Here is a 24,079-nt window from a genome sequence, read left to right on the forward strand (position 1 = left end):
TGAGAGACTACGTAGGTCTCGCAGGGGGGTGAGAGACTAGGTAGGTCTCGCAGGGGGGTGAGAGACTACGTAGGTGTCGCAGGGAGAGTGAGAGACTAGGTAGGTCTCGCAGGGGGGTGAGAGACTAGGTAGGTGTCGCAGGGCGTGAGAGACTACGTAGGTCTCGCAGGGGGGTGAGAGACTAGGTAGGTCTCGCAGGGGGGTGAGAGACTACGTAGGTGTCGCAGGGAGAGTGAGAGACTAGGTAGGTCTCGCAGGGGGGTGAGAGACTACGGTGGTGTCGCAGGGAGAGTGAGAGACTAGGTAGGTCTCGCAGGGGGGTGAGAGTCTAGGTAGGTGTCGCAAGGGGGTGAGAGACTACGTAGGTCTCACAGGGGGTGAGAAACTAGGTAGGTCTCGCAGGGGGGTAAGAGACTAGGTAGGTCTCGCAGGGAGGTGAGAGACTAGGTAGGTCTCGCAGGGGGGTGAGAGACTAGGCAGGTCTCGCAAGGGGGTGAGAGACTAGGTAGGTCTCGCAGGGGGGCGAGAGACTAGGTAGGTCTCGCAGGGGGGTGAGAGACTAGGCAGGTCTCGCAAGGGGGTGAGAGACTAGGTAGGTCTTGCAGGGGGGCGAGAGACTAGGTAGGTCTCGCAGGGGGTGAGAGACCAGCTAGGTCTCGCAGGGGGATGAGAGGCTAGGTAGGTCTCGCAGGGGGGTGAGAGATTAGGCAGGTCTAGCAGGGGGGTGAGAGACTAGGCAGGTCTCGCAGGGGGGTGAGAGACTAGGTAGGTGTCGCAGGGAGGTGAGAGACTAGTTAGGTCTCGCAGGGGGGTGAGAGACTAGGTAGGTCTCGCAAAAGGGTGAGAGACCAGGAAGGTGTCGCAGTGGGGTAAGAAACTAGGTAGGTCTCGTAGGTGGGTGAGAGACTAGGTAGGTCTCGCAGGGGATTGAGAGACGAGGTAGGTGTCGCACGGGGGTGAGAGACTAGATAGGTCTCGCAGGGGGGTGAGAGTCTAGGCAGGTCTCGCAGGGGTGTGAGAGACTAGGTAGGTGTCGCAGGGGAGTGAGAGACTAGGCAGGTCTCGCAGGGGGGTGAGAGACTAGGCAGATCTAGCAGGGGGGTGAGAGACTAGATAGGTCTCGCAGGGAGGTGAGAGACTAGTCAGGTCTCGCAAGGGGGTGACAGACTAGGTAGGTGTCGCAGGGGAGTGAGAGACTAGGCAGGTCTCGCAGGGGGGTGAGAGACTAGGCATGTCTAGCAGGGGGGTGAGAGATTAGATAAATCTCGCAGGGGGGTGAAAGTCTAGGCAGGTCTCGCAAGGGGGTGAGAGGCTAGGTAGATGTCGCAGGGGGATGAGAGACTAGGTATGTCTCGCAGGTGCGTGAGAGACTAGGTAGGTCTCGCAGGAGGGTGAGAGACTAGGTAGGTCTCGCAGGGGGGTGAAAGACTAGGTAGGTCTCCCAGGTGGGTGAGAGGCTAGGCAGGTCTCGCAGGGGGGTGAGAGACTAGGCAGGTCTCGCAGGGGGGGTGAGAGACTAGGTAGGTCTCGCAGGGGGGTGAGAGACTAGGCAGGTCTCGCAGGGGGGGTGAGAGGCTAGGCAGGTCTCGCAGGGGGGTGAGAGACTAGGCAGGTCTCGCAGGGGGGGTGAAAGACTAGGTAGGTCTCCCCGGGGGGTGAGAGACTAGGTAGGTCTCGCACGGGGGTGAGAGACTAGGCAGGTCTCGCAGGGGGGTGAGAGACTGCGTAGGTCTCGCAGGGGGATGAGAGACTAGGCAAGTCTCGCAGGGGGGTGAGAGACTAGGTAGGTCTCGCACGGGGGTGAGAGACTAGGTAGATCTCGCATGGGGGTGAGAGTCTAGGCAGGTCTCGCAAGGGGTGAGAGACTAGGTAGGTGTCGCAGGGGGGTGAGGGACTAGGTAGGTCTCGCAGGTGAGTGAGAGACTAGGTAGGTCTCGCAGGGGGGTGAAAGACTAGGTAGGTGTCGCAGGGAGGTGAGAGACTAGGTAGGAGTCGCAAGGGTGTGAGAGACTAGGCAGGTCTAACAGGGGGTGAGAGACTAGATAGGTCTCGCAGGGGGGTGAGAGTCTAGGCAAGTCTCGTAAGGGGGTGAGAGACTAGGTAGGTGTCGCACGGGGGTGAGAGACTAGGTAGGTCTCGCAGGGGGGTGAGAGACTAGGTAGGTCTCGCAGGGGGGTGAAAGACTAGGTAGGTGTCGCAGGGCGTGAGAGACTACGTAGGTCTCGCAGGGGGGTGAGAGACTAGGTAGATATCGCAGGTGGGTGAGAGACTAGGCAGGTCTCGCAGGGGGGTGAGAGACTAGGTAGGTCTCGCAGGCGGGTGAGAGACTACGTAGGTGTCGCAGGGAGAGTGAGAGACTAGGTAGGTCTCGCAGGGGGGTGAGAGACTAGGCAGATCTTGCAGGGGGGTGAGAGACTAGATAGGTCTCGCAGGGGGGTGAGAGTCTAGGAAGGTCTCGCAAGGGGGTGACAGACTAGGTAGGTGTCGCAGGGGGGTGAGAGACTAGGTAGGTGTCGCAGGGGGGTGAAAGACTAGGTAGGTCTCGCAGGTGGGTGAGAGACTAGGCAGGTCTCGCAAGGGGGTGAGAGACTAGGTAGATCTCGCAGGGGGTGAGAGACTAGGTATGTCTCGCAGGGAGGTGAGAGACTAGGTAGGTCTCGCAGGGGGGTGAGAGACTAGGTATGTCTCGCAGGGGTGTGAGAGACTAGGTAGGTGTCGCAGGGGAGTGAGAGACTAGGCAGGTCTCGCAGGGGGGTGAGAGACTAGGCAGATCTTGCAGGGGGGTGAGAGACTAGATAGGTCTCGCAGGGGGGTGAGAGTCTAGGCAGGTCTCGCAAGGGGGTGACAGACTAGGTAGGTGTCGCAGGGGGGTGAGAGACTAGGTAGGTGTCGCAGGGGGGTGAGAGACTAGGTAGGTCTCGCAGGAGGGTGAGAGACTAGGTAGATCTCGCAGGGGGTGAGAGACTAGGTATGTCTCGCAGGGAGGTGAGAGACTAGGTAGGTCTCGCAGGGGGGTGAGAGACTAGGTAGGTCTCGCAGGGGGGTGAGAGACTCCCTAGGTCTCGCAGGGGGGTGAGAGACTAGGCAAGTCTCGCAGGGGGGTGAGAGACTAGGTAGGTCTCGCAGGGGGGTGAGAGACTAGGTAGGTGTCGCAGGGGGGTGAGAGACTCGGTAGGTGTCGCAAGGGGGTGAGAGACTAGGTATGTCTCGCAGGGGTGTGAGAGACTAGGTAGATCTCGCAGGGGGGTGAGTGTCTAGGCCTGTCTCGCAAGGGGGTGAGGGACTAGGTAGGTGTCGCAGGGGGGTGAGGGACTAGGTAGGTCTCGCAGGTGAGTGAGAGACTAGGTAGGTCTCGCAGGGAGGTGAGACACTAGGTAGGTCTCGCAGTGGGGTGATAGACTAGGTAGGTGTCGCAGGGAGGTGAGAGACTAGGTAGATGTCGCAAGGGGGTGAGAGACTAGGCAGGTCTAGCAGGGGGGTGAGAGACTAGATAGGTCTCGCAGGGGGGTGAGAGTCTAGGCAGGTCTCGCAAGGGGGTGAGAGACTAGGTAGGTGTCGCAGGGGGGTGAGAGACTAGGTAGGTCTCGCAATGGGGTGAGAGACTAGGTAGGTCTCGCAGGGGGGTTAAAGACTATGTAGCTCTCGCAGGTGGGTGAGAGACTAGGCAGGTCTCGCAGGGTGGTGAGAGACTAGGTAGGTGTCGCAGGGGGTGAGAGACTAGGCAGGTCTCGCAGGGGGGTGAGAGACTAGGCAGGTCTCGCAGAGGGGTGAGAGACTAGGTAGGTGTCGCAGGGGAGTGAGAGACTAGGCAGGTCTCGCAGGGGGGTGAGAGACTAGGCAGGTCTCGCAGGGGGGTGAGAGACTACGTAGGTCTCGCAGGGGGGTGAGAGACTAGGTAGATCTCGCAGGGGGTGAGAAACTATGTAGGTCTCGCAGGGGGTGAGAGACTATGTAGGTCTCGCAGAGGGGTGAGAGACTAGGTAGGTCTCGCAGGGGGGTGAAAGACTAGGTAGGACTCGCAGGTGGGTGAGAGACTAGGCAGGTCTCGCAGGGGGGTGAGAGACTAGGTAGGTGCCGCAGGGGGGTGAGAGACTAGGTAGGTGTCGCAAGGGGATGAGAGACTAGGCAGGTCTAGCAGGGGGGTGAGAGACTAGGTAGGACTTGCAGGGGGGGTGAGAGTCTAGGCAGGTCTCGCAGGGGGGTGAGAGACTAAGTAGGTCTCGCAGGGGGGTGAGAGACTAGGTAGGTCCCGCAGGGGCGTCAAAGATTAGGTAGATCTCGCAGGTGGGTGAGAGACTAGGCAGGTCTCGCAGGGCGGTGAGAGACTAGGCAGGTCTCGAAGGGGGGTGAGAGACTAGGTAGGTGTCGCAGAGGGTGAGAGACTAGGCAGGTCTCGCAGGGGGGTGAGAGACTAGGCAGGTCTCGCAGGGGGGTGAGAGACTAGGTAGATCTCGCAGGGGGTGAGAAACTAGGTAGGTCTCGCAGGGGGTGAGAGACTAGGTAGGTCTCGCAGAGGGGTGAGAGACTAGGTAGGTCTCGCAGGGGGGTGAAAGACTAGGTAGGACTCGCAGGTGGGTGAGAGACTAGGCAGGTCTCGCAGGGGGGTGAGAGACTAGGTAGGTGCCGCAGGGGGGTGAGAGACTAGGTAGGTGTCGCAAGGGGATGAGAGACTAGGCAGGTCTAGCAGGGGGGTGAGAGACTAGGTAGGACTTGCAGGGGGGGTGAGAGTCTAGGCAGGTCTCGCAAGGGGGTGAGAGACTAAGTAGGTCTCGCAGGGGGGTGAGAGACTAGGTAGGTCCCGCAGGGGCGTCAAAGATTAGGTAGATCTCGCAGGTGGGTGAGAGACTAGGCAGGTCTCGCAGGGGGGTGAGAGACTAGGCAGGTCTCGAAGGGGGGTGAGAGACTAGGTAGGTGTCGCAGAGGGTGAGAGACTAGGCAGGTCTCGCAGGGGGGTGAGAGACTAGGCAGGTCTCGCAGGGGGGTGAGAGACTAGGGAGGTGTCGCAGGGGGGTGAGAGACTAGGTAGGTCTCGCAGGGTGGTGAGAGACTAGGTAGGTCTCGCAGGGGGGTGAGAGACTAGGCAGGTCTCGCAGGGGGGTGAGAGACTGCGTAGGTCTCGCTGGGGGATGAGAGACTAGGCAAGTCTCGCAGGGGGGTGAGAGACTAGGTAGGTCTCGCAGGGGGTGAGAGACTAGGTAGGTCTCGCAGGGGGGTGAGAGACTAGGCAGGTCTCGCAGGGGGGTGAGAGACTGCGTTGGTCTCGCAGGGGGTGAGAGACTAGGTAGGTCTCGTAGGGGGGTGAGAGACTAGGTAGGTCTCGCAGGGGGGTGAGAGACTAGGGAGGTCTCGCAGGGGGTGAGAGACTAGGTAGGTGTCACAAGGGGGTGAGAGACTAGGTAGGTCTCGCACGGGGGTGAGAGACTAGGTAGGTCTCGCAGGGGGGTGAGGGACTTGGTAGGTCTCGCAGGGGGGTGAGAGACTAAGCAGGTCTCGCAGGGGGGTGAGAGATTTGGTAGGTCTCGCAGGGGGGTGAGAGACTAGGCAGGTCTCGCAGGGGGGCGAGAGACTAGGTAGGTCTCGCACGGGGTGAGAGACTAGGTAGGTCTCGCAGGGGGGTGAGAGACTAGGTAGGTCTCGCAGGGGCGTGAGAGACTAGGCAGGTCTCGCAGGGGGGTGAGAGACTAGGCAGGTCTTGCAGGGGGGTGAGAGACTAGGCAGGTCTCGCAGGGGGTGAGAGACTAGGCAGGTCTCGCAGGGGGTTGAAAGACTCAGCGTGTCGTTTGGGGTCATCCGGAGAGCGGCAAGTGCAGCTTAAGTCTCCCTTGTGCTATTAGGTCTCATGCCGTGTTCCTTCCTTAAGTGGATGTGACCTGACCTTACTGGATTGAGTCATTGGCTTCAGCCGGTGGGAGACTTGGACCTGCCTCGCATAGGCCAGTAGGCCTGGTGCAGTGTTCCTTCTTTCTTATTATCTTTTGATTCAAATAGACAGTCCCACTGTCAATTCACGCGTCCCTCCAAGGAGGTTCCTCAGTGTTAGTGAGGGGGCGTTCCTGATCTGTGGAATTGTGCATGTCCTCAGTCCCCACACTCTTCCTCTTCCTTGGATCGAACGGATTGCCTCCTATTCCCCAGGTGCTGTACGAACCCTACGGATATAACGATTCCCCCTAAATATAGTAATAATAACCAGTATTGCAGACAGAGAAGCCAGTGTGGCAGCAGAGGTTGAAATCAATGTTTTTGAGACGATAGTCGTAACAGTATGTTAGGTACTAGTTGTCAAAAGGCACTTGTCGATAGACACTTGGCCTGTGGTGATGTGTTTTGTGTGTGTGTGTGTGTGTGTGTGTGTGTGTGTGTGTGTGTGTGTGTGTGTGTGTGTGTGTGTGTGTGTACTCACCTATTTGTGGTTGCAGGGGTCGATTCATAGCTCCTGGCCCCGCCTCTTCACTGATTGCTACTAGGTCCTCTCTCTCCCTGCTCCATGAGCTTTATCATACCTCCCCTTAAAACTATGTATGGTTCCCGCCTCCACTACTTCACTTTCTAGGCTATTCCACGGCTTGACTACTCTATGACTGAAGAATACTTCCTAACATCCCTTTGATTCATCGGAGTCTTCAACTTCCAATTGTGACCTCTTATGTCTGTGTCCCATCTCTGGAACATCCCGTCTTTGTCCACCTCGTCTATTACGCGCAGTATTTTATATGTCGTTATCATGTCTCCCCTGACCCTCCTGGCCTCCAGTGTCGTCATGCCGATTTCCCTCAACCTTTCTTCGTAGGACAATCCCCGTAGCTCTGGGACTAGTCTTGTTGTAAACCTTTGCACTTTCTCTAATTTCTTGACGTGCTTGACTAGGTGTGGATTCCAAACTGGTGCTGCATACTCCAGCATGGGCCTGACGTAAATGGTATACAGAGTCTTGAACGAATCCTTACTGAGGTATCGGAAAACTATCCGTAGATTTGCCAGGCGCCCGTATGCTGCAGCAGTTATCTGATTGATGTGCGCCTCAGGAGATATGCTCGGTGTTATACTCACCCCCAGATCTTTTTCCTTGAGTGAGATTTGCAGACTTTGGCCATCTAAACTATATTGTGTCTGAGGTCTTCTTTGCCCTTCCCCAATCTTCATTACTTTGCATTTGGCAGGGTTAAACTCAAGGAGCCAGTTGCTGGACAAGGCTTGTAGCCTGTCCAGGTCTCTTTGTAGTCCTGCCTGATCCCCATCCGATTTGATTCTTCTCATTAACTTCACATCGTCCGCAAACAAGGACACTTCTGAGTCTATCCCTTCCGTTATGTCATTCACATATACCAAGAACAGCACAGGTCCTAGGACTGACCCCTGTGGAATCCCGCTTGTCACAGGCGCCCACTCTGACACCTCGTCACGTACCATGACTCGTTGTTGCCTCCCTGTCAGGTATTCTCTGATCCATTGCAGTGCCTTTCCTGTTATGTGTGCCTGATCCTCAAGCTTTTGCAGTAACCTCTTTTGAGGAACTGTGTCGAAGGCCTTCTTGCAGTCCAAAAAAATGCAGTCGATCCACCCCTCTCTCTCTTGTCTTACTTCTGTCACCTTGTCATAAAACTCTAGTAGGTTTGTGACACAGGATTTTCCCTCCCTGAAACCATGCTGGTTGTCAATTATACACTTGTTTCTTTCCAGGTGCTCCACCACTCTCCTCCTGATTATCTTCTCCATGACCTTGCATACTATACACGTTAGTGATACAGGTCTCTAGTTTAGTGCCTCATGTCTGTCTCCCTTTTGTTGCAACCCCTGAATGGGTTACAATGATTATTATGTATATATATAATGTATATTATCTTTTCATTTAATTTTATATTGCTTATATTTGCGATAATAGCTAAATCGTAAATATATTGCTTTATATTCTTATTTGACTTATGTTGTTAGGATGTACATAATATGTGCTCAGTTCAAGTCTTGATTGTCAAACTACTGTAATTATCGCTTGTCGCTCGTTATACTGCCGGCTTCTGAGCTGTGCTGTCCACGGGGCTATCACGTGATCGAGGGGGGGGGTGTCCTCACCTCTCGTGAAGTATTCAGTCTGCTCGAGACTCACTTGGTGGTTGGACAGATTGTCTGTCTCATTATTCTTGTTAGTTCTGTAGAACTTTGTTCACAGAACATTGTATAGACTTAGTGATTTTCGACGTTGTACTGAGGTTGTGTCGCTTAGACACTATGAACATCTCAGGTCCTTAGCTATAGCTTCTGACCTAATTTTGTACTGGTTTCTGTGTATTGTCACGGTCAGGGTTTTTCCTATGCTGAACTTAGATTCAGTAGTATGGGAGTTTCGTAACTTTTGTGGAGGATCTGCTGATGGTCCCTACTTAGTGTCGTTATATTATCTCCTTGATCCTGATTGTGTCGCAGTTGCTTGTTATATGGCTATTGGGCTTAGCATTCTTTTCATTGTTCAAGCAGACTGTTCTGGTTGCCAGTCGGTCAAGAAGTTAGTTTATGTGAGGACTTTGTCAGTCACTTGTTTAAGTCTAGTCGAGTCGTGAGACATAGTGAACTACTTAGAGCACTTACACGCATACACAAACTTACTTGTACATATTTGTAATATCTTATTAAATGTTAATGTACCAGACGGTACTTAAGAATTATAAATGTGATATGTGCTTTCAGCACAATAATATTGAACTCGAGAGATTGATTTTATTTTGATTACTGTGATTAATTTAATTTAATTTAATTTGATGATATACCTCTAGACTTAATAAATTTATTAAATTTTAATTTCTCTAGTTAGTAGCCTACCAGTTGTAATCCTGAAGCACTATTGAATAATACTGAATTTTAATGGATAATTGGACAAGGATACTGACTACTTGTTACGAAAACCCAGTAACAGGCTGGATGCTAGAAGGGCAGTCCTTTCTAGTATTCAATGGAGATCTCTAAGCTTTTAGAATCGCGTTTTTTGTAACACTTTTTAAAAATTGGGACTACATTTGCCATCTTCCATACCTCGGGGAGTTGCCCAGTTTCAAATGATGTGTTGAAGATCTTTGTTAATGGTACACACAATATCTCTGCTCCCTCTTTAAGGACCCACGGAGAGATGTTGTCTGGTCCCACCGCCTTTGAGGTGTCAAGTTCGCATAGCAGCTTCTTCACTTCCTCCTTGGTTATATGTACCTCATCCAGCACTTGCTGGTGCACCCCCTGCTTTGATTTCCTGGAGTCCTACTGGTTTCCACTGTAAATACTTCTTTAAATCTTGTGTTGAGCTCCTGACATACCTCCCGGTCGTTTCTTGTGAATTCCCCATCACCCTTCCTCAGTCTGATTACCTGGTCCTTGACTGTTGTTTTCCTCCTGATGTGGCTGTACAACAGCTTCGGGTCAGTCTTGACTTTCGATGCTATGTCATTTTCGTATTGCCGCTGAGCCTCCCTTCTTATCTGTGCATATTCGTTTCTGGCTCTTCGGCTAATTTCTTTATTTTTCTGAGTTCTGTCTTCTGTGCCTTTTCCATTCTCTAGTACACCTAGTTTTTGCCTCCCTACACCTTTGGGTGAACCAAGGACTCGTTCTGTTCTTCCCATTATTTCTGTTTCCCTTGGGAACAAACCTCTCCTCTGCCTCCTTGCATTTTGTTGCCACATAGTCTATCATTTCTTGTACTGGTTTTCCTGTCAGTTCCCTCTCCCACTGAATGTCTTGAAAGAAGTTCCTCAAGCCTGAGTAGTTCCCCCTTTTGTAGTTTGGTTTTTCCCACCCTATTCCTGCTGCTCTCTCCACTTGGAGCTCAACTATGTAGTCGAAGCACAGAACCACATGATCACTAGCTCCCAGGGGCCTTTCATACATGATATCCTCGATGTCAGGACTACTCCAGGTGAATACAAGGTCCAGTCTTGCTGATTCATCCTCTCCTCTCTCTCTGGTAGTGTCTTTAACATGTTGATGCATGAGGTTTTCCAGTACCACATCCATCATGTTTCGGGACCCCCATGGGGCTCCAGGTTTTCCCAGTCAATCTCCTTGTGATTGAAATCACCCATAACTAGCAACTTTGCTCCTCCCATGTGTGCTCTCCTGGCCACCTCCGCTAGTGTGTCGACCATTGCTCTGTTGCTCTCATCGTATTCTTCTCTTGGCCTCCTGCAGTTCTGTGGTGGGTTGTACATTACTGCAATTATCACCTTATGTCCCTCAGACTGGATTGTTCCTACTAAGTAGTCCCTTTCGCCCGTGCCATCCATTCCTTCCATTTTCTCAAACCCCCACTGGTTTTTAATGAGCAGTGCAACTCTTCCTCCCCCTCTCCTCCCTGTCTTTCCTGAGGATTTGATATCCGGATGGAAAGATTGAATCTGTTATTATTCTGGTGAGTTTTGTTTCTGTGACTGCTATTATGTCTGGGGATGTCTCCTTGATTCTTTCGTGCCACTCCTCATACTTATTTGTTATTCCATCTGCATTTGTATACCACACCTTCAACTTCTTTTCTAAGATTGTGGTCTGGGAGGTGTATTGGGGTTGGGGAAGTGGGAGACCTGATAAGGAGCTATGGGTGGTTGCTGTGGGGGTGGAGTTTGTAATGCAGTGGGTGGGGGCATTGGATGTGGCATGGGTGTTTTGGTTTAGAGTGTTTGGTTGCACTGGGGTTGACCTGGTTGGGAGGCTTCTATAGGAAGTTGTGAGGGAGGCTGTATTTGATCTTCCTGTGTCTGGGGTCTTCTGTCTGTCTTCTCCATTCCCTCTCTTTCCTCCTTTCGTCTTTGTACCATCTCTCTCTGTTTCTGCCTTTCTGCTTGTGTTCTGTCGCGGTCGAAATACACCTTCCTGTGTGCCGGCATGTCCCTTAATAGTGTTTTCTCCTGCAGGATCCTGTTCCGAGTCGATTCTGCCTTGAAGGTCACTTTCACTGGCCGGGTTTTTTTTTACAAACCCCCCTATTCTCTGAAAATTTTCCAGCTGGGTCATGTCGTCTTCTCCTAATGCTTTCATGATGCTTTCAATTGCTTTTTTCCCCTTGTTTTCTTGCTTCATATGTTTCCCCTTCAACTTCCTGGACCCCATACACAAAGACTGACCTCACCCTTTCATTCTCCCACTGCATATCCCTGTGTATCCCCTCATTCAATTTGATTTCCTCCATTGCAGCTTTCCTTTCTTCAGTTTCACTAGCTAATGTACTTGGGCTCAGTGGCCTGTCATTTTCCCTTCTCGGCTTTCCCTGGGCTCTGCTGTGGTCTGTTAGGGCCTCCACATATAGCTTAGCTTTTTCATTTACTACAGTCTCCACTGATTGAGCTTCTACATGCAGTTTTGCTCCTTCTTTCCCTACAGTCCCCTTATTTGTGACTGAGGTAGCAGTCTCTGTTGTCAATCCCAAAATGTTCTTTAGTTCTTTAGGCTGTTTCAGATTTTTCAGTTCCTCTTCTAAACTCTGTATCCTGGCCTCTGCTGCTTTGACTTGCACCTCCCACTTCCTGCTTTCCATGTCTATCCTCTCTTCCATTCTCATGCTAAGTTCTTCTAGTTTATTTTCCCATTCATGTTCCCTTTTTGTGAGCTCTGCTGCCCAATCTTCCTTTGCAGTTTCCTCCTCCTGTCCCTTGGTTTTTCTTGTTGCTCTCTGGCAACCCATTTTAGTTTTATCCTGATTGCCTCAGAGTGGGAAACCTGTGTAATTCTGTATGTTAGGTTAGTATTGTGTATGTCAGAGTGTGGGGGGGGAAGTAGTGGAGGAACTGTGGCTATGTGGGAGAGTAGTGGGAAGGAGGGAGAAGCAAGTGGGTGAGTGGGAGAGGGAGAGGGGGAAGGAGGGAGAGGTGGGGAGGGGGAGGGTGAAAGAGGGAGGGGAGGGATCAGGTGAAGGAATGAGATGTCGGTGGGGGAGGGGGGGAGTGTATGTGTGAGTCTGGCAATGTGTGTGTGTGTGTGTGTGTGTATGTTGTGTGTGTTGTGTGTGTGTTGCATGTGTGTGTGTGTGTGTTTTATGTGTGTGTGTGTGTGTGTGTGTGTGTGTTGTGTGTGTGTGTGTTGTGTGTGTGTGTGTGTGTTGTGTGTGTTTATGTGTGTGTGTGTGTGTGTGTGTGTGTGTGTATGTGTGTGTGTGTCTGTGTGTGTGTGTGTGTGTGTGTGTGTGTGTGTGTGTGTGTGTGTGTGTGTGTGTGTGGTGTGTGTGTGTGTGTGTGTGTGTGTGTGTGTGTGTGTTGTGTGTGTGTGTGTGTGTATGTGTGTGTGTATGTGTGTGTGTGTGTGTGTGTGTGTGTGTGTGTGTGTGTGTGTGTGTGTGTGTGTGTGTGTGAGTTCTCCTTGACTGGCCGCAACTTCTTGTGACCTGACCCCCACTCTCCTGTGTGTGTGTGTACTCACCTAATTGTGGTTGCAGGGGTCGAGACTCAGCTCCTGGCCCCGCCTCTTCACTGATCGCTACTAGGTCCTCTCTCTGCTTCCTGAGCTGTATCATACCTCTTCTTAAAACTATGTATGGTTGCTGCCTCCACTACTTCACTTGCTAGGCTATTCCACTTCCTGACAACTCTGTGACTGAAGAAATACTTCCTAACGTCCCTGTGACTCGTCTGAGTCTTCAGCTTCCAGTTGTGACCCCTTGTCCCTCTGTCCCCTCTCTGGAACATCCTATCTCTGTCCACCTTGTCTATTCCCCGCAGTATCTTGTATGTCGTTATCATGTCTCCCCTGACCCTTCTGTCCTCCAGTGTCGTCAGTCCGATCTCCCTCAACCTTTCCTCGTATGACATTCCCCTGAGCTCTGGGACTAGCCTTGTTGCAAACCTTTGTACTTTCTCTAACTTCTTGACGTGCTTGACCAGGTGTGGGTTCCAGACTGGTGCTGCATACTCCAGTATGGGCCTAACATACACAGTGTACAGTGTCTTGAACGATTCCTTATTAAGGTATCGGAACGCTATTCTCAGGTTTGCCAGGCGCCCGTATGCTGCAGCAGTTATTTGGTTGATGTGTGCCTCCGGTGATGTGCTCGGTGTTATGATCACCCCAAGGTCTTTCTCCCTGAGTGAGGTCTGTAGTCTTTGTCCACCTAGCCTATACTCTGTCTGCGGTCTTCTTTGCCCCTCCCCAATCTTCATGACTTAGCATTTGGCTGGATTCAATTAGAGAAGCCAGTTACTGGACCACATGTCCAGCCTGTCCAGGTCTCTTTGCAGTCCTGCCTCATCCTCATCCGATTTAATTCTTCTCATCAACTTCACATCATCTGCGAATAGGGACACTTCAGAGTCTATTCCTTCCATCATGTCGTTCACATATATCAAAAATAGCACTGGTCCTAGAACTGACCCCTGTGGGACCCCGCTCGTCACAGGCGCCCACTGTGATACCTCTTCACGTACCATGACTCGTTGCTGCCTCCCTGTCAGGTATTCCCTGATCCATTGCAGCGCCCTTCCTGTTACATGCGCCTGATCCTCCAGCTTCTGCACTAATCTCTTGTGGGGAACTGTGTCAAAGGCCTTCCTGCATTCTAGGAAAACGCAATCTACCCACCCCTCTCTCTCGTGTCTTCTGTTACCTTGTCATAAAACTCCAGGAGGTTTGTGATACAAGATTTGCCTTCCATGAACCCATGCTGGTTTTCATTTATAATCTTGTGTGTGTGTGTGTGTGTGTGTACTCACCTAGTTGTACTCACATAGTTGAGGTTGCGGGGGTCGAGTCCGAGCTCCTGGCCCCGCCTCTTCACTGATCCCTACTAGGTCACTCTCCCTGAGCCGTGAGCTTTATCATACCTCTGCTTAAAGCTATGTATGGATCCTGCCTCCACTACATCGCTTCCCAAACTATTCCACTTACTGACTACTCTGTGGCTGAAGAAATACTTCCTAACATCCCTGTGATTCATCTGTGTCTTCATCTTCCAACTGTGTCCCCTTGTTACTGTGTCCAATCTCTGGAACATCCTGTCTTTGTCCACCTTGTGTGTGTGTGTGTGTGTGTGTGTGTGTGTGTGTGTGTGTGTGTGTGTGTGTGTGTGTGTGTGTGTGTGTGTACGTGTGTGTGTGTGTGTGTGTGTGTGTGAACTCAACGAGTAGCGTTGGTAGGGGTTAAGACTATGCTCTCAGCCACAATGTGCCGGCATGTATGTTTATACGTGTGCTGGCATGTGTGTTGCACTTGTGGCAGCGTGTATTGCAAGTCCATCTACGTGTACTCCTTTCAGCATCTGGAGCATAGTTCCTAAACCTTCATATATATATATATATATATATATATATATATATATATATATATATATATATATATATATATATATATATATATATATATATATATATATATATATATATATGTGTGTGTGTGTGTGTGTGTGTGTGTACTCTCTCGCTAACGTCTAGCTAATGCCGTCTACTAGATGGATAAGCACAAAATCTAGCAGCTACCGTTTACAGGATGGGTATATGAGGAACTGCAAACAAGTTCCTTTTGTATAAAAATTAGATACATAAGTCACCACAGTTAGCTAGTCAATACAGTTAGATAGTTACCACAATTAACTAGTCACCACACTTAGTCACCACACTTAGCTAGTCACCACACTTAGTCACCACAGTTAGTCACCACACTTAGTCACCACACTTAGCTAGTCACCACACTTAGCTAGTCACCACAGTTAGCTAGTCACCACACTTAGTCACCACACTTAGCTAGTCACCACACTTAGCTAGTCACCACACTTAGCTAGTCACCACACTTAGCTAGTCACCACACTTAGCTAGTCACCACACTTAGTCACCACACTTAGTCACCACACTTAGCTAGTCACCACACTTAGCTAGTCACCACACTTAGCTAGTCACCACACTTAGTCACCACACTTAGTCACCACACTTAGCTAGTCACCACACTTTGCTAGTCACCACACTTAGTCACCACACTTAGCTAGTCACCACACTTAGTCACTACACTTAGTCACCACACTTAGTCACCACACTTAGTCACCACACTTAGCTAGTTACCACACTTAGTCACCACACTTAGTCACCACACTTAGTCACCACACTTAGTCACCACACTTAGCTAGTCACCACACTTAGCTAGTCACCACACTTAGTCACCACACTTAGTCACCACACTTAATCACCACACTTAGCTAGTCACCACACTTTGCTAGTCACCACACTTAGTCACCACACTTAGCTAGTCACCACACTTATAACAATTAGTCACCACACTTAGCTAGTCACCACACTTTGCTAGTCACCACACTTAGTCACCACACTCAGCTAGTCACCACACTTAGTCACCACACTTAGTCACCACACTTAGCTAGTCACCACACTTAGTCACCACACTTAGCTAGTCCCCACACTTAGCTAGTCACCACACTTAGTCACCACACTTAGCTAGTCACCACACTTAGCTAGTCACCACACTTAGCTAGTCACCACACTTAGTCACCACACTTAGTCACCACACTTAGTCACCACACTTAGCTAGTTACCACACTTAGTCACCACACTTAGTCACCACACTTAGTCACCACACTTAGCTAGTCACCACACTTAGCTAGTCACCACACTTAGCTAGTCACCACACTTAGTCACCACACTTAGTCACCACACTTAGTCACCACACTTAGCTAGTCACCACACTTTGCTAGTCACCACACTTAGTCACCACACTTAGTCACCACACTTAGTCACCACACTTAGCTAGTCACCACACTTTGCTAGTCACCACACTTAGTCACCACACTTAGCTAGTCACCACACTTAGTCACCACACTTAGCTAGTCACCACACTTAGCTAGTCACCACACTTAGTCACCACACTTAGTCACCACACTCAGTCACCACACTTAGTCACCACACTTAGTCACCACACTTAGCTAGTCACCACACTTAGTCACCACACTTAGCTAGTCCCCACACTTAGCTAGTCACCACACTTAGTCACCACACTTAGCTAGTCACCACACTTAGCTAGTCACCACACTTAGCTAGTCACCACACTTAGTCACCACACTTAGTCACCACACTTAGTCACCACACTTAGCTAGTTACCACACTTAGTCACCACACTTAGTCACCACACTTAGTCACCACACTTAGCTAGTCACCACACTTAGCTAGTCACCACACTTAGCTAGTCACCACACTTAGTCACCACACTTAGTCACCACACTTAGTCACCACACTTAGCTAGTCACCACACTTTGCTAGTCACCACACTTAGTCACCACACTTAGTCACCACACTTAGTCACCACACTTAGCTAGTCACCACACTTTGCTAGTCACCACACTTAGTCACCACACTTAGCTAGTCACCACACTTAGTCACCACACTTAGCTAGTCACCACACTTAGCTAGTCACCACACTTAGTCACCACACTTAGTCACCACACTCAGTCACCACACTTAGTCACCACACTTAGTCACCACACTTAGTCACCACACTTAGTCACCACACTTAGTCACCACACTTAGCTAGTTACCACACTTAGTCACCACACTTAGTCACCACATTTATCTAGTCACCACACTTAGCTAGTCACCACACTTAGTCACCACACTTAGTCACCACACTTAGTCACCACACTTAGCTAGTCACCACACTTTGCTAGTCACCACACTTAGTCACCACACTTAGCTAGTCACCACACTTAGTCACCACACTTAGCTAGTCACCACACTTTGCTAGTCACCACACTTAGTCACCACACTTAGCTAGTCACCACACTTAGTCACCACACTTAGTCACCACACTTAGCTAGTCACCATACTTAGTCACCACACTTAGTCACCACACTTAGCTAGTCACCACACTTAGCTAGTCACCACACTTAGTCACCACACTTAGTCACCACACTTAGTCACCACACTTAGTCACCACACTTAGTCACCACACTTAGTCACCACACTTAGTCACCACACTTAGTCACCACACTTAGTCACCACACTCAGTCACCACACTTAGTCACCACACTTAGTCACCACACTTAGTCACCACACTTAGCTAGTCACCACACTTAGCTAGTCACCACACTTAGTCACCACACTTAGTCACCACACTTAGTCACCACACTTAGTCACCACACTTAGTCACCACACTTAGTCACCACACTTAGTCACCACACTCAGTCACCACACTTAGTCACCACACTTAGTCACCACACTTAGTCACCACACTTAGTCACCACACTCAGTCACCACACTTAGTCACCACACTCAGTCACCACACTTAGTCACCACACTTAGTCACCACACTTAGTCACCACACTTAGTCACCACACTCAGTCACCTCACTTAGTCACCACACTTAGTCACCACACTTAGTCACCACAGTTAACTAGTCACTTCAGCCACAAAAATAAATTCCCATTGTTTCCCTGGAAATATTTTTCTGCCAAACATAACAGGTTCCTTAGCAGGTTTTTTCTCTCTCCATTATCAATTTATTCCATTGGATAAACTTTCATGTATTTCCCCTCAGATTAAAGCTGCCATAATACCTCCCTCTCTCCCTCTTTCCCTCCCTCTCCAAAGCTAGATTCGCCAGAAGCTTTCTTAGCTGCAATTTAACAGATATCAGTGGCTTCCCTAGCTTAAGAAGCTATAATTTCTCAGGTGACGGAGAGGTTTTATGATAGCGTTGCCTCACTGGTTTTCTCCGCTTGTAGCGTTGTTTTTTTTTTATTGCCATCCTCGTTACTTACTTTGATTTGCTGGGTCTCATAAGGTGCCTTAGTCTGTTTCTTCCTCCCTCATTCCCTACCTCATACACACATTCCTTACTTCACCCCCTCACTCATTCCCTGCCTTCTTCCTTCATGCTCTTTCTCCTCCTGGGGTCTACCTGAGGTCGTTCCGAGGGGGTCAACGCCTCCGCGGTCCAGTCTTTGACCAGGTCTCCCTGTGTATGAGGGACTGATCAACCAAGCTGTTACTGAACATTAAAATGGTATAAAATACCGACAGGTTGTTAGGTAAGACACATATGCAACAGTTAGGTATCTTTATTATGAAACGTTTCGCCTACACAGTAGGCTTCTTCAGTCAAGTACAGAAAAGTTGATAGAAGCAGAAGAGACTTGAAGACGATGTAATCAGTCCATCACCCTTAAAGTTTTGAGGTGGTCAGTCCCTCAGTCTGGAGAAGAGCATTGTTCCATAGTATGAAACAATATGGAGATGAAGTGACAGGATGGAGCCTTATATATTGCCAAGAGGTGAGACGTAGGTCACTAGAAGAGGTAAGAACTCAGATGTTGAGAGGTCAGGTCCCTCTCAAATCCAGCCGCTCTCACTAGTGGAAGTTGTCGAAGTTGTACCAAGCTGTTACTGCTGGCTGCACGTAATCCAACGTATGAACCACAACCCGGATGATCGGACACTGAATTTAGGCAAACCTCCATTTTTACATCCCTCTCTCCCTCTCCCTGCTTCTCTATCCCATTCCCTTCCTTCTAGTTGATCATAATGCGTTACTTCCTCTCCCACAGGGGCTGCCTCTCTCCCTCTACACTCCCTCCTCTCGCTATCCTGGGACCGAGGTGCGGGGGCGGTGACCCCCGGAATTATCTTCAGGTATCTTCTTCCCCTCTCACCCCCCCCCCCTCACAATTCTTCTTGTCCTCCGCTCTTATCCTCTCCCCGCACTCTCTTAAGTCTCTCTCCCCTCTTTAAAACATTTTTCTTATTCTCTCCCCTTTCCCGGATGCCTCTTCCTTCCCTCACCCTCTTCCTTCACTCTCCCCTTCTTACCCTCCTATGCCCTCATTCTTAACTCCTCTTTTTTCTATCCCATTACTCTTTCCCCTTCACCCTTTACCACTTATTTTTTCCTTCCCGTTACTCTTTTCTCCCCTCGCTATCTCCCCTCTCTCTATGACTCTCACTTCCTCTCACCCTCGACTGGCCCAGTCACCCACTCCTCCCTGTTTTCTCAGTCGGCACTGTTCTCTCCCATTCACTCTTCCTCTCTTTCTCCCTTACTTTCTTCCCAACCTAGCGGCAAAACCACATACTTTCTCAAGCATTCGTATATGGTTTACCATGGGTAGGCTCCAAGCCGCTGCTGCATACTCGAGGACTGGTACAATAGGTGATGTACAATTTATTTATTTATTTATTTATTTGAACATGATACAGTGAAGTACAAAGTTATTACAGTGCAACATGCCAAAGTCCCTTGTATGCAGAGCATTATGGGCAGCTTAAAATTAACTTAAGATTAACTAAGCAATGGTATATTCAGTGGTAAAAACATTATTGTAAACAGATAACAATTTAGCACAAACGAGTATTACAAAGACAGGTCATATGGTCATTTACTGTGTTGCTGAACATTCAGTAGAATGGAGTATTCTGTTAGGTAATGTAATTAAAAAATAAAGTTTGATTGGGTCACAGGTTAGACATTTATGAGATACAATAATGAGAAACATTTAAGAGATACAATTTATGAGATACAATTATTCAGTATTGATTTAGTTGTGGGTGAGTAAGTGATTTTTGAGAAGAGACTTGAATTTATAAACAGACAGTATTTTTTTTATATTCACAGGTAATGAATTCCAGATTTGAATTTTCCCGCTTATGATTGCTGATGGAGATAGGTTAGGCGTAATGTTTACCCTCGGAGCCCTCACTCCTTGATCATATTCGTCGCTCGCTTCTTCACATCTTCCATCTTCATTACCTTGTATTTTAGGGGGTTGTGCTCGAAGAGCCACTCTTTGGGATGTGTGCGTCGATTCATAGCTCCTGGCCCCGCTTCTTCGCTAGTCGCTAATAAGTTCACTCTCCCTGCTCCAAGAGCCTCATCGTGTGTGTTTGTGTGTGAGTGTGTGTGTGTGTGTGTGTGTGTGTGTGTGTGTGTGTGTGTGTGTGTGTGTGTGTGTGTGTGTGTGTGTGTGTGTGTGTATGCGTGTACGTGTGTGCACGGAGAAGGGAGACAGACAGCCCCTGCCCCCTCCCCCCTCAATCAGCTGAGCTGTGTTGCCATAAAACGATCCATGTTTTTTCAAGCGCTCAAAGCAAATTAGAATCGTTGATAGTGACCAGCAGTCAAAAAACCTCAATTATCGTGGCGTCCTTTTATCCCAAAACAAACACACTTGTTACGTCTGTGTCTATATACCCAGTGTTAGCAGGAGGGGAAAAATAATGTCGAATGTCTCAGAAGAAAAGTCAGTTATAAGCAAAATATTATTAATAAATAAGAGAGGAGAGCCTTCATATTTTGTGTATAACAAATAAATCATGTGTGTGTGTGTGTGTGTGTGTGTGTGTGTGTGTGTGTGTGCGTGTGCGTGTACGTGTGTGTGTGTGTGTGTGTGTGTGTTTGTGTGTGTGTTTTAGATGTGAAAAATATTAGCTTTAAAACTGACTGAAATGGTGAAAAAAATCCTTGTGCACACACCTGGTCAGGCACATCAATAAATTAGAGAAAGTGCAGAGGTTTGCAACAAGACTAGTCCCGGAGCTAAGGGGTATGTCCTATGAGGAGAGGTTAAGGGGAATCAACCTGACGACACTGGAGGACAAGAGGGATAGAGGGGGATATAATAACGACATATAAAATACTGAGAGTAATTGAAAAGGTGGATAGGGACAGAATATTTCAGAGATGGGACACAGCAATAAGGGGTCACAACTGGAAGTTGAAGACTCAGTGATGTAGTGGAGGCAGGATCCATACATAGCTTTAAGAAAAGATACGATAAAGCTCATGGAACAGGGAGGGAGTGGACCTAGTAGCGTCTAGCAAAGAGGCGCGGCCAGAAACTGTGAATCGACCCCTGAAATCACAAATAGGTGAATACACATAAGTATCTTCACCCCACCAGCATCTCCTCCCCACCACCCCCATGCAGGTAGACATCAGTCACGCCCACCCCCACCCACGAACCACCAACCCAACACCAACCCACCCCGCCCATTTCCCACCCACACCCGCCATCCCAGCTCCAATTCCTATGATGTAGGTCACCTATCCCCCATCCCTACCCCTGCCCATCACCCTCACCCACCTCACCATTCCTGCTTCAGCTCCTTGGATCTAGATCATCCACTTACCCCCACCCACCACTCTCATCCTCCAACTTCAATCCACCCGCCAACGATGCCCACCCACGCACCATCCCCCACTCCAGTCCTTGAATTAACCAGCTCCCACCACCATCTCACCCTCTCTTCCTCTCCACCCATCCCGTTGCTCATTCTCCTCCCCTCATTCACCCCTCACTCACCTCTCACCCACCATTCCCCACCCCCAAGATTACTCTCACCCCTCGTAACTATCACTGCAATACAACCTCCACCCGTGGAGCAACTCCCGATTCAATATTCACGTATTTTACTCTAGAATTATGGCAGAGAGGAGGTGGAAAGGTGGTGGAGAGAGGTGGGAGAGAGAGAGGCAGAGTAGTGGTGAAAAGAAGTGCTGGAGAGGTGGGAGAGAGAGAGAGAGGCAGAGTAGTGGTGAAAAGAAGTGCTGGAGAGGTGGGAGAGAGAGAGAGAGAGGCAGAGCAGTGGTGAAAAGAAGTGCTAGAGAGAGAGAGATAACTTTAAAATAAGGGGCAGCAGCTTAACCGAGTTAACTTTAGACTGCCGGCGATGACGTCGCCATCAGAGACTTGGGTACCTTGTATAAATGGTTTAGATACCAGACAAGTTGATAATATAGACACCTGTGCAACATTTTGGGAATCTTTGTTCTGGAAACGTTTCGCAAGCCAGTGGCATCTTCAGTCCAATACAGAGGAGAAAGGTTTTCTAAACCACTTATACAAACTCCTCTTGTAGGTTCGCCGGTCTTCTCCAGGACTGGGTCTTTACCAGATGGTGTCCCGGCAATATACAAACTCTGTCAGACACAGCAATATCCTGGGATCTTGACTCAGGAATTTTTTTCAAAGCTTGCCTAACCTATAGGCATATCATTTACATTAATGAGTTTTTTCCCGCTGATGACGCCGCCTACCACTGCTCCACCTCATCTATCTGCAGTACAAAAGCCACTTGTATGTGTATATGCTGTGCCTATATCAAGATTGATGGACTGAATACATCAAAATGTTGTGCAGGTTTCTATATTATCAACCTGTCTATTATCTAAACCATTTATACAAAGTACCCAAGTCTCTGATACATCAACTGAATACATCGACTTAATGCTCAGGGACTGGTTACCTCAAAGTTCTCCTAATTTTTCACCGTCCTTCCCTGCACTGGACTGAAGAAGCCACTAGATGGTGAAACGTTGCCCAAGTGTTTAATTTATAAACTAGGGTATCATATTCGACCTTATCTTCTTTCTGCATTACTCATCTTACCCCAGCAATTCGCATTTCACATCCTCACTCATTCCATAACTTTTATCGCAATTAAAATCATGAAATAAACTTGACCAAACATTTGCCCTATCTTTTCCCTGGTGATATGGATACAAATACTGGTGACATTGTTTTGAAAGAATTGTGCCTCGTGAAGACAAAAAAAAATCCGTTTCGAATATCTTATTACTTAAAACAATTTTGTTTGTTCCATAGCATTTATAGGAAATGTTGGTCCGATTCGTCGAAATTAGGTTAGGTTAGGTTAGGTTAAGTTAGGTTTGGAGATGGGAGGGATGTGCGGTAAAGTTAGTAGATTTAAGGATGGATGATTTTAGGTTAGATGATACCCACTCATCCCTTTACTCATTCTCCACCCCATCATTCACTTTCACCCACCATAGGTATTCATGTTCCTGAAAGATTTCACTATCTCCTTCAGATTAAGAATAAATCTTTCTCCAGTGTTACAGAATATTTAATGGTTGAATACTTAGGAGTCTGGGGAACTACACTGTTATCAATTCCATTTGCGAGAAATATCGGGTTGATAAAAAGTGTTTAAGTCGCGACGTGTTTGTTATATATAAAGTGTATATTAATTGAAACTTGTGTTGAAGCGTTTAATGTTTTCAGGATCCCCAAATGAAATGTGTGTTTCATTTCTGGATCCACAAATGAAGCGTGTTTCATTTCGGAAATCCCCTCGTGTGAATAATGTCAACACTTAGTCAACCTAGATAATATCTTGAGTATCTACCTACCTACCTACCTGGAGTCTACCTGGAGGGTGTCCGTGGGGTTTCTGAATGAGATGAGAATGTGTTGAGTGAATGTATACAGTTGTTTCTTCTAATTTTCTTGAAGTGGTGTGAAAATGTTAATGGAATGTATGCAGTTCATAACGAGAAGAGAATGTAAATCAGTATTTTAAAATGTTCGTTCAGCTCTGAATGAAAAATGTATTGTTGATTATGTTTGTTTATTTAAGTCTGAATAGGTATGTAATAAGTGAACATTTATCTCTCAAGCTCAGAATGAGTATGTGATAAGTGAATGTATTTATCTGGACAGGTATGAATAGAGATGTGTTGAGAGAATGTGTGTGTAAGGTCATGTTAGAATAGAATATTAATGATACACAAATAACCTGCACATAGAAGAAAGGAGCTTACGACGACGTTTCAGTCCGACTTGGACTTTGTAAATGGTCCAAGTCGGACCGAAACGTCGTCGTAAGCTCCTCTGTTCTATGTGCGGGTTATTTGTGTATCGTTCCAGTCACGGTATTGTGCCTCTTTTTGTTATTTACAATATTAATAAGCTGTTGGAATGATGGTAATGATCAAATACTCACTCATAATAATGAAGATAAAAGAGGGTTCCTAAAATTGGTAGAATATTCAGCTAGATGTAATTGGAGAGTGACAGGGATTTATTAATGAAATAAACAATCTCATAAACCCTAAATTGTGCTTTAGTGAGTCGTTAAGTGTCCCTTAATCTCTTCTGACTAGGCAGTGAAGGTCTTGTGACGAACGGATAAGAATTAAGTTTTAAAAATGGGTGAGAGGTCTGGATCACTACTCATACTGGTGCATTGAGGTCTCTAGTGGTAGTATATGAATGTTTTATTTTTTTATTTATTTAAAATGACGCTAGAACATCCTTAAATTTTGTCAGTCGCAAAGTCGCATTTTCCACAATTGCTGGAAGACACTTTCCTAGTCTAAAGAATGTTTT

The sequence above is a fragment of the Cherax quadricarinatus genome, chromosome 1 (assembly GCF_038502225.1).
Source record: "Cherax quadricarinatus isolate ZL_2023a chromosome 1, ASM3850222v1, whole genome shotgun sequence".
Lineage (NCBI taxonomy): Eukaryota > Metazoa > Arthropoda > Malacostraca > Decapoda > Parastacidae > Cherax > Cherax quadricarinatus.